Genomic DNA, 13630 nt, shown 5'->3' with positions numbered 1-13630 from the left:
TGCAAGTCAAATCCTAGTATATTATAGAGATTTCTATGTCTCTTTCTGGGCTTACTTGGGGAGACATATATCTACACACTTGCAAAAGACAAGCAGAAGTAATTATTTTTGAAAGACATTTACAAAGAGCTTGATAAAATTATACCTAGTATTTGGACCAAAGCCCAGTAATGCTTAAAAAAAAAAAAAAACCAAAAACCCCAAATATTGCTTATTGCCTTTTCTGCCTTTTTTCAGGCCTATAATTTATGCTACAAAATGTGATGCAGTTACTGAAAAATCCACCTCTGGTTTCATAAATTTCACCAATGTGCCAAAACATCACAACTTTCAAGTAAGATGTGCTTTGTGGAGCCACCCACACCATAACACTTACTTAGATAATTCATTACTAGATTCAGAACTGAACTATGTTTGTGCACATCAACCCATCAGTTTGCATCATCCCACCCATACTGTATATTAGGTTTGCACCAAGACATACTAAACAATACAGTCCAATATCCAGCCTAATGTGCTTACAGATGAAAAGCACTCTTCACTTAAATAGTAGACAAAACTAGGGACTTCTGGACTAAGAAGGAGAGAGATTAAGGTAAAAGTGATCCAAAAAACAGAGGCAGAATTTACTAATTCTGTAAACAGCAGAATTGGTATTAAAAATGATCACCAAAGTAGCAGAAGTGAGATGTTTTTCCTACTTGCACTGATATGTCTAAATATAGCAGAAATATTAATTTTTTTCCCCTAAATAAACAGCTCCAGATAGGGATCTTTAATACTAAAACTGAGTTAAAAACCCCATAAGTACACAGTTTTCCCCTTTTCTCTTTCCTGTGGAGATCTCATATTGTTTCTGCAGTCTAACATGAAGTCAAAATATGATCAAGTGTAAGTGAACATTCCTACTTTGGGTCTGACAGGTAGATTCAAATAAAACACAGGAGCTTGAGCTGAAATGATGTTATACTTGTGATATGCATTGCAAAGGTGTTATGAGAAGTGTATGAGAGTTTTATTTTTTTGTGTATGAGAAGCTGATAAACAGAACTGGTCTATAATAAAGTAATATATACAAGTATATGAAATGCTTTAAATCATCCAGCAGGGATAAATCACCGCCTGATCTAGAAAACAAGAGTTCCACTAGAACATTTCATAGTACGCTGTGTGTGTACTACAGTCTGGCAGCAGCTCCTAGAGAAAACCAGTAACGTGGGAACAGGGTAGTATTGCATCCAGTGCCTTACAATGACTGCAATCAAGCCTTTTGCCCCGCGTCACAACTGAATTAAGTCGCAATAAATCAAAGCTCCTTTTTGGGTCTGTAACTTTGAAAGACACCATACAGCAACCTTAGAATCAAATAATTTCAGATTTTTCTGTCCATTTAGTGCAGCACCATGAGAACCTTGTCACGGGGACTATTAGCTGTCAGTGAGCGGCAGTTTGAGGTAACTTCTTCCCACAGCCTGAGGTGAGGATTAAGAGAATTTTCATTTGGAAAAAGAGAGTTATTACTGGAAATTAATTTAATATGGTGTCAAGGCAAAAAGAGATGTAAATAAAGAAACACCTCTTAGAACAAAAGAAGAAGTAGAAAGAGGGAAAAAAATTAGAGAAGTGGCAATTCACAGCCAAGCAGAAGTTGGTCTGGAATGGTACAATGGCTGAGCATCCCAGATGTTGGATATCTTGTCAGTCAGGAACAGAACTGATTTAGCTGTCATCTGATGAATGACAGAATAGCAAAGTCAGTCAAAAAGTGGAATATTGTCACTTTATATCTCAATTCCTATGAACAAAGCAGATATTTGTTTTTTGAGATTTCTCTTTGTTAGCTATTACAATAACGGTGCCTCACTTTCTACTGAATAAAAACCATAAGAATGACCGAAGCAAAACTCCATAAAATAATTAGACCTACCCAAATGCTGACATCAAATGTGTAAAAGTCATTGATAGTTCTCTGTCTCACGGGAAATAGAGATTGATGAAACACAGCTGTGTTCACAGCCATTGATAGCATACATCATCATTTCCACAGCATTCACTTTAAATTACTTAGCAGCTATAGTGCCAGTATAGATTATGGGATAACCCAGTCCTTTCTTTTAATGTCAGGCATCTGGAATTTCAGGGTCAGAGGAACCTTTTTTCCTTCCCTAATTTTTTTTTTTTAGATAGATAAAGTAGTAATACCAAGGGCATGAGAAAACCAACTCTTCTCTAAGTAGTATGTATTCACATTACACTCAAAAATAACTTTTAAAGTAATACTAAATTTTTATATATATTAATATCTAACTGCAGGAGCACAGGAAAAGAGAGAGGAGCTTAGACTAACAAGAAGTTCAAAAAACATCCTATAAAAGTATTGGCAATGCAGCATCCTTCTATATGAACCACAGCTGTGTGACTTGCCTATTTTCATTACATTAGTAGAGCTGGGAGCCCCATACCCTCAGAAAACCAGCTGAAGTAACAGAAGGTCCCTTCTAACCAGAACTAGATGGTACTTAAATGCAAGACCATTCTGGACCATATTAAGTTGATCCTGGAATCACAACTGAGATACTTAAACACAGGAGCTTTAAGCACCAAGAGATTTCACTGAAATCCAGCTGATGTGATTAAAACTGGGCAAGTACTTTGCTTGCCAGTTCAAGGATTCTAAGGTAGCCTCTGCATCTAAAATAACTTTTATTATGAAAGCAGACTGCACAACTAATATGCACTGTGATTCTACTGTGTTTAAAAAAAAAAAAAAAAAGAACAGCAACTGAATGTGCAGGAGGCTAGACTAACAAAAAGAAAACCCTGTATTTGCAGGTTATTTTTCTCAAAAATTGAAATTACCATGATTCCTAATAGAGTAATAACATTAAGAAACAGGAATATAGTAAAGAGAAGGTCTTCCAAAACTGGAAAGAGGTTGTTTAGTCTAAACCACGATGTAAAGTGTGAATAATAACAGGAAACTTTGGATATTCAGTGGACTAATCCCTATAAAATAGCAATAGCCCCAGGAAGCCATAAGAGTAAAGCCACTCGACCATGTTATTAATTTTATGGAAATATATTCCAGAAACCCCACAACTGAGGCATGTACACATTTCCATGCCATAGAGATTCTTTATATTCTACAAAATTTTAGTTTCCCACCATTTTATTTTACTAAACTTTGAGGTGATTGTTACATTACAGCTTCTTTTCCCGATGTAAGTTGTTGAGGTTTTTTGCTTGCTATCAGCTCCATTTACAATCACATTTTTGTAAACTATTTAGGAAAGGTCACAAACTCCCTGATTTAACAACTAGATGGTTTGGTAATAGAGAACGCAAATGATTTCTCCTAAAGTGAGTGAAAATTTTGATGATCATTAAAGCAGCTCATCACCCAAAGCAGATCCTGGTTTGTTGTTTAGTCAATGTATGTGTGTAAAGGGAGTTCACATTTATAAGTTTCATCACAGTATTTTAAAATACTACTCAGCTGTCCTAAGCCTACCAGTTTTAAAACATTTCATATAAAATATGTAAATAGTCTGAAGTCCCATTCAGCATCACAAGTTTAATGCTCTTGGACACTTGAAAAATAAGAAATAAATAAAAAGCCACCAAATATACTGCATTTCTTGAAACTTTTCACAGAAATTTGCCTTACTGGCTACAGATTGTGTTATGTTTATTTCCAGAAAATAGAGTAAAAATGTGCACACCACAGCTGCGATTTTAACCTGAGATCTGACAGAATACCACTCTAATTTTCATTCTGAACTGAGAGCCCTTTTGTGCTCCTGTACATCAGTTAGGAAGCTGCAATAATTAATCCAACACAAGGGGATAATATTCCACCTCAAAGCACACCCTAGCCAAAGATGGCCAGATGGCACCTACCTTGCATAACTCATCACCTACTGTAGTAAGTCTGCTTGTAACAGGACAGAAACAGGTAGTAAATTAGAAGTAAGAGGAGCAAGAGTCCAGCATTGTCTTCTGGGATATCTCAGAGATAAATTAATACAGCTATTGAGTATATGTCATTTATTCTCCTTAGTCAACACTGTATAGCAAACTACTATAAAAGGGCAGGACTACTGAGAGAGAAAAAATAAGTGATTCTTTTGGGCCAGATTAGATATTCTCCAAGTAAGAAGACATTGCCTACCTGGAAAGTACTCAATGTTTTTCTTTTCCAGTCTTAAATACCTGAACACAGTCATGCATTGCAACTAATAAATTCAAAGCAATGCCTAATCTGCCTCAGTTTACATCTCAGTTGTCCCAGTACATTCATGAACTCGAATGATCTAGTGGGGGCAGAACACATTCCATCACTCTTTGAGAACAAAATAGACTCATTGACCTATTGTGTCTGTTGGTACACACACAAAAATAGAGCTGTGCACAGCTTTCCTCAGAGAGAGGGGAAGCAGCCTGGACCATTTTCCAGGCTGAATGGTAAGTTTTCACACTCCCCAGTTTTGCCAGGCTACAACATGTTACAATGACATTTCTGTATTCTGTCAAGGCCAGATGTCTGATGTCTTTTTTTTTTCCTATATTTTTTGTGTTTGGGGAAACAAAACTCTCTTTCCTGGGAACTTTTTCTGCAAATATTTCCCTATCTGAAATATTTGTCGTGTCTGAAAAGGCACTTTGCAAGTCCCTAAATCCCTGTTCTAATCAGGGGTTCCAAAACTTGATTTATGCAAGCAGTAACTGAGCCTTATTGCACTGTGATAAAGCCATTCAGTAGTCATACAACTCTGTAGCAGCCTAGTATATGGCTGGTTTTAAGTGTGATTGCTTGTTCTGTTGGTCAGATGCAACTGCAGAGCCTGGGGAACAGTGATGTATAGCAGTAGACTGTATTTTTATTTTTAATTCATTTTTGATCCTCTGGTGAGCTCCACCAGAATGTGTACTCACTGTTTTAGCTAGGCTGGGCTGGTATCCAGCATTAGAGATATTGAATAGGAAGAGCAAATTCTGTCCTGTATCCATTTTTCTTCTGCTTCCATGTGCTGTTGGTAACAACAGCATAAAAAATAAAACATAACTGACCGAGGGTTTATGCCTCAGAGTAATTTATCCATGCCTTGTGTTTTCACTGCTGTTGTTCCAAGGACTGAAGTCACCACAACCAATTCAACCTGTTTGACCACACTGGCAGAAAACTCCTTTAAAGATCTTTGCAAAAGGTGCTAGAAAAACGGCAAAGACTACTTGCCTTTCCTTTCTTGTAGCATCAATCTCAGTGTCTTTCCATGCTCCCCAGGATCAAGCACTTCCCTAAGAAGTTACTGTACTTCTTAAATAGCTATAGTTTTAGGTCCATCTGCCTACATTATATACCTACATGCCTCAGATGAGTACATGAGTTGTAACACCTCCTCACCTCCTGCTGTCCACATCTCGTTAAATCACAGAACATAAAAAGTGATGCAAAAGTTGATCACCATTGCTATGGGTGACCAGAACCAGCACGTATTCTCTCCTTACCCTATATCTTGCATACTTTAAGCCATGTCTTTGAGAGAAAGGTCATTCAGTCGTTCAAATGATTTTATTCTTCCTTCTTAAAAAGGAAGTATGGAAGCAGGTGACACTCTACAAGAGTATTTTTGATGTGTCTGCAGGGGCAGCTCACTTGGGTGGGCCGTCTCCAAGATGGGAAAATCCCCAAGACCAGCTCTGGAGAGGCCAGCAGTGCTTATACAGGGAGAAAGACAGCAGCAATGGATATTACAGTAACTGCTCTGGAAAATTCCCCCTCCTCCCCTGAGCATCTGTTCTACACGTGTTGAACAGATCTTCTTTGTCTCTTGTCCAGCAATATGCGAACGAACTCGAGTTCCCTCGGGGAATGAAGGGATACAAGAGAAGTCAGCCTAAAGATTTGTGCTGGAAGGATAAAAGATAACAGCCTGTCAAACTGCAGACCTTTAAAGCTTAACACTTTCTTTCGAATTTGCTCTCACACTGCTATCTACTGCCAAAATATTACAAGTTTGTGACCCCAACTTACATTTACTGCTTCTTATCAAGACATTTCAGATGAAAAAAAATGTAGAAAAAGTACAGTGTATAAACAGGAAAATTTAATTGGTAAGTTTGTATCATAAAATTATCATGAGATCTGTTCAACTTTTAGCAATCACAACTGTGTAACACGGTCTATGGACTCAGGCAAATATTTGCTCTGGTCATTTCTTTGCAGAAATGATTTTATTTCTTCCCACACATACAAACCTTCCTCAGGACCCCTTGAAAAGTTTCAATTCACAGTTTAAACCTGATAAATTCAAAATGCCAAGACATCAGATCTTGTTTAGTTGAATGTCCAAGCCACCTAACCACGTAAACTTATTACAATTTCATGTACAATCAAAGAGTTATCCAAGATCACTCAAAAAAGCATGAACTAAAATATCTAGGGTCTTTTTTAGTTTAGAGTGACCCCATAAAAGCACTGTGCAAATGTTCCCAAGCTCCTTGTAACAGAGTTGGGTTCAGAAAAGTACCTTTAGATCAAAGCAGGACAGTAATTGAAAAAAAGAAGTTCTATTAACAACTAAAACATATCAGCACAGCATCATAACAGGACCAGGTTGATTTAAGGTCCCAAGTCCCCAGTAAGATATTTAGTTGGTAGCATTTGCCTATACTGATCCTCCTGGAGTCAGCTTCATGCTTCAAATTCACAGGGTAGACAAATTTACCCATTTTCAGACTGCAGTACATGGTAAAGCATTAGCACTTCAGACTTAGTTTTGAGTAATTCACACAGTTTCTGTAAACAGTTGTAATTAGAGGAAGAAAAAATGGCCTGAAAGCCATTCTTTTGTCACTCCCTGAAAAGAAAGGTTGCAAATGCACATCATGAGGAACATAAACTATGTACTGAGGTGAAAATCTTCAGCCAGTTCTCAAAGGAATTGGGAAAACTAACACAATATGTGTGATATGTAAAAATTATTGCACAAATTTTTAAAATTACTAGCTAATTGAATTAATGAACATTTTGAATTTTTCTCTGTAGTACAACTGCATTTAAATGTCGGTCCACTCGCTTCTCAGCTGGTAATTTAAACAACCCTTAGAGAGGATAAACATTTCAGAGCCTGAGAGGCATCTTACTTGGATGAAGTGGTATTTACTTTAAAGTAAAACAAATGATCAGTACGAGAAGCACTCATGAGAAAGGCAAAAAAAAAAAAAAAAAGAAGGAGTAGTGGAGACAAAGGGGGAATTTGGGAGAAAGACAATTCAGAGAGCTCAGATGGCAGGTCAAAGAAGTGCTGCTTCCTCCATACTCCTATTTCTAGTGGCCTCCTGCATGCTCTGGCAACACGCTCAGGATTTCCATGAGACAACATTGGCATATAAGACACACTGGAGTTGCTGGGAGTCATCCTCTGCTTGCTTTGCCTGCACCTGGACACCAGCCTTGCACAAGCTGTATGAGAGAAGCTGGCTGCTTCCTCACACATCTGCTTCTGGCAAAGATGGGTGTAGAACAGTAGTACCAGTTCCTACAAAACCACCTGTGGTCCCCCTGGTCTACCTACAGAAGAGTACACAGCATGTGTCTGAGATCACCTGGATCCTCCATCCTTCAACCTCCATGTTTCCTTGCTGTGACTCTCTTCTCACAAAGGCCACCCAGGAGCTGACTAACAGAAAAATCTATTAGCTGCTGTTCACCTGGTCTAAATTTTAAAAGGTGAACAAGAGGGTACATTTCCTATCGTGAATCCCCCATTCTCTTCTTTTCCATGGACTATTCTGTTATTGCATTTCTTGTTGAGTATAGATCAACATTTTGATATCATGCATGATGGAAACTCTCCTGGTTTTCTGGAATTCATTACAACCTTGATCTACTTCAAGCATACTGGTAAGCATGAAACAATAGAAGGAGCCTTCCAACTGTCACCTTGGATTTGTCATCAAATACGGAATATTATCGAAAAACTTTCAGGAGTTGAAATATATACCTTCCAAACTGGTAAAATAAGCAAAACAACACTTCATCATGTTTAAGTGACTCACAGGTGTCTCCCTGTACCATTTATATTAACTTGCAGTGAGCTACAATCGTCCTGTCAGGTGGGTTTTAAGCTTTATCAAGGGTCAAAGCCATTCAAACAAAAAATCCAATAATTTTGGTATTATTACAGTTGATAGTTAATATATTTTATCACATCATGATAAAATATGTATTGTAGCAGTGAGACTCCACTGCCTGTGTATATGCCATACATCTAGTCCACAGTGCATCTTTTAAAGCAGCGTGGACAGTTAAAGTTAGCAAACTGCACCAGCTCATTTCTAAGATACAAATTCACTGCAAGCCATCAATGAAAGTTCTCAGATCTGTTATGCCACTTATGCAAAAACCTAATTTATTTCATCTGCAATACTACCAAAACTGCTCTCTGAATACCTGAAACAGAGCCATTGGCTTACAGTCCGACGTAAAACCTAGGTATTGCTGTAATTTAAAATGTGTTAGTTATAGTATGTTTCTAAGTTTAATATGTGTTAGTTATAATATTATTGTTTGTTTTAATGCACTGGAGTGTGCGTTGTCTGAAACCCAATAGGCAATTTTTGAAAACTTCAAAATTACCAAGTTACCAAAACAACTTCAAGTGATCTGTATGGTCAGTTGGATAAAATTTGTAATACAGTAACCGTATAAAAATAGTGAATAATTGATTCAGCAACTATTCCTCATGTAGCCATTTTTGTTATTTAAAAAATAAAAATAATGCTGCAAGCCTTCTGTTGTTGGCTGGTTTTCTGTGGTATAGAAGCACTAAAATCAACAGTCTCTGCATCTCAGTAATGAAAGTATAGGCCTATGTATCCACATATTAATACTATAACATTTGAAGAGTCTGAGTCTTGGCTAAAATGAGTCCATCTGCTGTGCTTCAAGTAAGATATTCCCATAAAATACAGATGCCATTAGAGATGTACACTTGCAGTCTCATGCTTTGGAGTTTAAGAAAAAAAGCTAAACCTTCTGCCTTGAAGAAAACAATATCTAAGGCAAACCAACTAAGCACAAATGGCTTCATCTTTTGATGTTGCTGGATCAAGCATTCTTTGCTGGCATGTTCAGAATCAAAAGAAACATCCTGATAATGAGACATAGTGTTTTTGTGATCTTTCTTGATTTCCTGTATTAACATTAATGAAATAAAGAAGGCAACATCTGAAGTCTAAGGTCTTCATTCTTGCATAGCACATAAAAAATAAAGTCCTTCATGGCCAAAAAAGAATTAAAAAAAGAAGTTACTTATACATCTCTCAGAAAAAACTTTATAAACTTATTTTGTGATATGCAAACCTATTTCTCATTAAGTTTGATGTTCTCTACTTGCTTTCCTCATATGTTTGCTAATGCTCCATTTATGGGAAAATTCACATAAATGTTCAGGCCATTTGCATTGCTCATATCCCCAGAAGAGGGTTTACCTGAAGCTAACATGTCACATAGGTACATACTGACCTATACACAACAGGACTTTCACATGTTGCTTGTATATTTATTGTCCTTCTATAGAAGGAATTCTTCGTAACAACTCTCTAACTCCTCGACCTCCCAGAAAAACTGTTTGGGGAAAAATAAAATCTAATTAGTCATCTATAAACAGATGTGTTTTTCTTTTCCTGAGTATTAACAGTGAAAACCGTCTTCCCCTCAAGTAAAATAGAGTTGGAATATGACTTTGGCAAGTCCTACTGCTCTTATATCACCCCTGAACGAATTTCAGAGGAGTCTTTATTTCTGGTTTCTGTTCACTCCTACCATGATGAAAATACAACTGTTCCAATTTTAAGAACAGAAACTAAACACCAGCAATTTAAAAACTGTTCCAACTAAATGTCTTGAGAAACACTGAAAGTTTTCAGTTCACTGAAGCACTTAGATGTGCATAATTTTAAAGATAGCAGTTGATTGAATTGGGTTAAAACAAAATTATCCCTAAACTGGAGTTTTAGGTACATATAGCTTTCCTCTGATGTGAGTCAGAAAAACACCTCTTTGACTTCAATTTAATAAGGTACAGGAAATATGTGCTTAAGGGTAGTACCTTCTCAGTTGGTCCAGGAGGATAGCTAGTCGTGGCACAGAACCATTCCTCATTGCTTAAGCTGTTTATCTATGCTGTAGAAAGAAAACACTGTTTGTATGCAGCTTTGAGAAACAATTCTGAGTGCTACTGTCTTCTGGAGGAAGTATGTGAGCCTCCTGTCAGCCATCCAGGATGTCACAGGAAAAAAATGGGGCCACGGGCAGTTTTCAGTCTCGAGCTCTCTTTGAACACACAAGTCAGCAATAACATGCCCGAAGAACCTGTGATCTCTGTTATCTCACCTATTCTGCCAGGAAATGAAACCCATGAGGGCAAAGATATCTTCTCCAAACACATTTCAACTAGCAAAATTATTCTGGGCCAACTTTGATCCATTATAATGTCTATCAATGACATACTTGAGCCTATACTGGGGTCCCTAAAATTGAATTTGCCATCTTATTTAACCACTCCTCATTTTCACTCCTTCTTGGTCTCCTATCTATATCAGATATGATTCTGAGCAGGGAACAGCCTTTGTAATGCTCAAATTGGGGGGGAGGGGAAGATCCCCTTGCATTTTTTTCATGATTATTCAAAAAGTTACCCCCCCACAGGTTTTTATATTGAAGCATAAGAGACATGAGGTATGAGAATAGATGTAAGTTAAAACTACTTCACTGAAATTAAAATATAAGTCAAAGCACTGTTAAAGAATTTACAATTTTTAAGTGTTAGGTTCTCTAAGAAAAGTATTTTTCACTTAGATATCAAAATATTTACAGTAGTAATAAATGTTATATGACCACTGACTGGACCATAACATGCTAAAAAAAGAGTATCACTTTTTGTATTTTCAGTTTAGTTACTTCATCATTCCTATTAAAGTCTTATTTTGGGGTATCTAATTTCTCAAAGCTCATGCCTGCATAAACATTTAAGCTTCTTATTAATATAGCTGAGCTTATTTCTTTTTATCTTAATATATTCAGTACCTCAGAAGGCGCCACAGCTGGAATGCAGCTCTTGGATATGGATCTTAAGTGCTTCAAAGAGAATGGGAGAGGTCAGCATGCCTGAAAGAAAAGATATCACCACTGCCAAGGACCAAAGAGATTGTGACAAGATGGAAATACAGAAGTTAATATAGAAAACCAGGGATAGAACCACTGAGGTTCTAGTGGTAGGAAAGTTAAATTCTTTGCTTTCTGAAATGGAACCACAGAGCATATTCGACAAACAGAAAAAGCCTTCACAGGAGGTAAGTGAAGGCTGATAACTCATTGCAAGGCTACAACAAAGAGATTCCTTACAGAAACATGAATCAGCTTAGGTAAAATAAAACAACTTTGTAAACCAATATTACTTCTGAGAAACAGCCCACTCCATTTTTGTCAAGCTAAAACATCAGGTTCTGACATATTTGAATAGTTGATTGGGCTGCTTGTGCATATGCATAGACATACACACACACACACACACATCCTTAATTTCTGGCTTTGAGCCATACTGGAAGTAGTGAGATACCACAGGAAAATGCTCCTTGCAAAAGAAGCATAATGCATCAGTTTTGTTCAAAGTAATATTAGTAAACCAGTGTAAATGAAATCAGCATTTGCCCCAGTTGGCTCAGAGGAAACAAAGTTCTAAAGTTATTAAGAAAGTTCAAAGGAAATATGGAAAGGAAAGGGTCTAATGAAAAGGAATGTTTATATGGAGTTTCAAGTAGTTTGTGTCCATATACAAATATTTGTTCAGGGATTATTGTTAATGAAAATTCTTCTTATTGAGTTCAGCCTTTGTAACATCTTTCAATTTTCCTAAAATTAGTCAAATCCAGCAAAGCGAGCATTCCAGATGTCGTTTTTATGATGCAGACAGGTATCTTATAGGTAAAGTCACCTCATACATTTCAGTTGTGTATACTGTGAGTCACATTGTTCTTGTCCCATTCATTTCCCCACATACAGGAAGCTGAGCTGCTTTCAGGTACACAGTAAAAAGCAACGAAGAAGAACAGAAATTTCACACATTAATACTTAAATATCCAAATATCCAAGCACTCACACATTAACTCACCATCCCCAGCACGTGCAATGAAAATTCTTACACCTCTGTGAAAAACTGCATGTAACAAATGCTGAATTTGATAGTAAAGTGCAACGAAAGGCTGACAAAAACTGGTAAAGAACAGGCAAGACAGGAGAGTCATTTTGTCAAATGAATGAATGAATGAAGATAACATCTACGGATGGCTTAGCACATGCAGAAACCTGCAACTGGTACTATCAGTAACCCAGAATCAACAGGGTAGAGACTACAATTCTGGAAGACCAAGTATTCTACTTTCCCCATTGCTACTCTAGTGTAGTCCTTAAACCAATTTAGGGTATGTCGTACTCCAGCTACAGGCTTCCTTGGCCCTTGTGCCCAAACCCACACAAGTTTATTCATTATTGATGTGATGTGTATCTGTTACACCTGGACACTAGATGAAGTTTGTCGTTGTTCTGCTTGTCAGTGTCCTCCAAACTATGTATATGTTTCATATTACAAAGGAAGACAGATTAATATTGAAAATGGGCTTTCCAAAAAACCTGGGTAAATACAATCACTGTATTAATTTCAGACACTTGGAAATTTGACAAAACTCTATTATAAAAGAAAATTATCAGAAAGGTCGTTTCTAGTCAGAAATTGTGCTAGCAAGTAAAGTTATGCTAGCAAAGTTCAATAAATATGTACAAGACCAACACACTAAACAAGTTGCTAAGCCTACATTATTAAGTATGAAAATAAAAATATGCAGCTTAAATCACACACACACACACATACGTTTGTTTTTAAAAAGTTTCAGTGTTGTTTTATGTGACATTTTCCATTAATTTCATCTAATTTAGCAATTGCAGCTAAATTGCAGCTCTAACCCCAATTCCTTGGGTTAGAGACTCTCAGTAGTAACACAAAAATCTATACACTCTAAACATCCCTTTTATAACAAGTCTCACTAGTTGCCAAATACTGGTTTTGGGGGGGATGTCCTTCTCTAATAGTGATGCATTGATGGTACAGCAGCACAACTCACAATCCAGATTCAGAACACAACCAAAATTTCGGTCAAGTTCTTCGCCTCATGACAAATCAATCAAATCAATACTTGCTTCTCATGACATATTAATATTTGCTTCTCGTATGATGACTCAAAAGATACTGAATAGACATATTTATTTTACCCTTTATCCTGGCTAAGAGAGAGTAAATGAAGTCTGAGCAAATCACAGACAAGTGGTAAACAAGACTGCAAAGCATCCCAGCACAGATAATACAGATATTACTAGCAATGGTTACTCATACCTCATTGCAGCTTGTAGAGAATGGTAACTATTGGAACTGGCACTGAACTATCAGAACAGAGGAAGCCTGGAAACAGCTCCACAAGTAATCTTTGTGAGGCCGTTCAGATCCTCCTCCTGCAAACAATTTCTGTGGGCAGACCATTCCAAGGGCTGCAAATTCATGGGCCAGGTCCCTCT

This window comes from Manacus candei, unplaced genomic scaffold, assembly GCF_025592945.1.
Source record: "Manacus candei isolate 608988 ecotype Guabito, Panama unplaced genomic scaffold, ASM2559294v1 h1tg000028l, whole genome shotgun sequence".
Taxonomy (NCBI): domain Eukaryota; kingdom Metazoa; phylum Chordata; class Aves; order Passeriformes; family Pipridae; genus Manacus; species Manacus candei.
The sequence above is the reverse complement of the archived record's forward strand: the minus strand, read 5'-3'. Positions refer to the sequence as shown.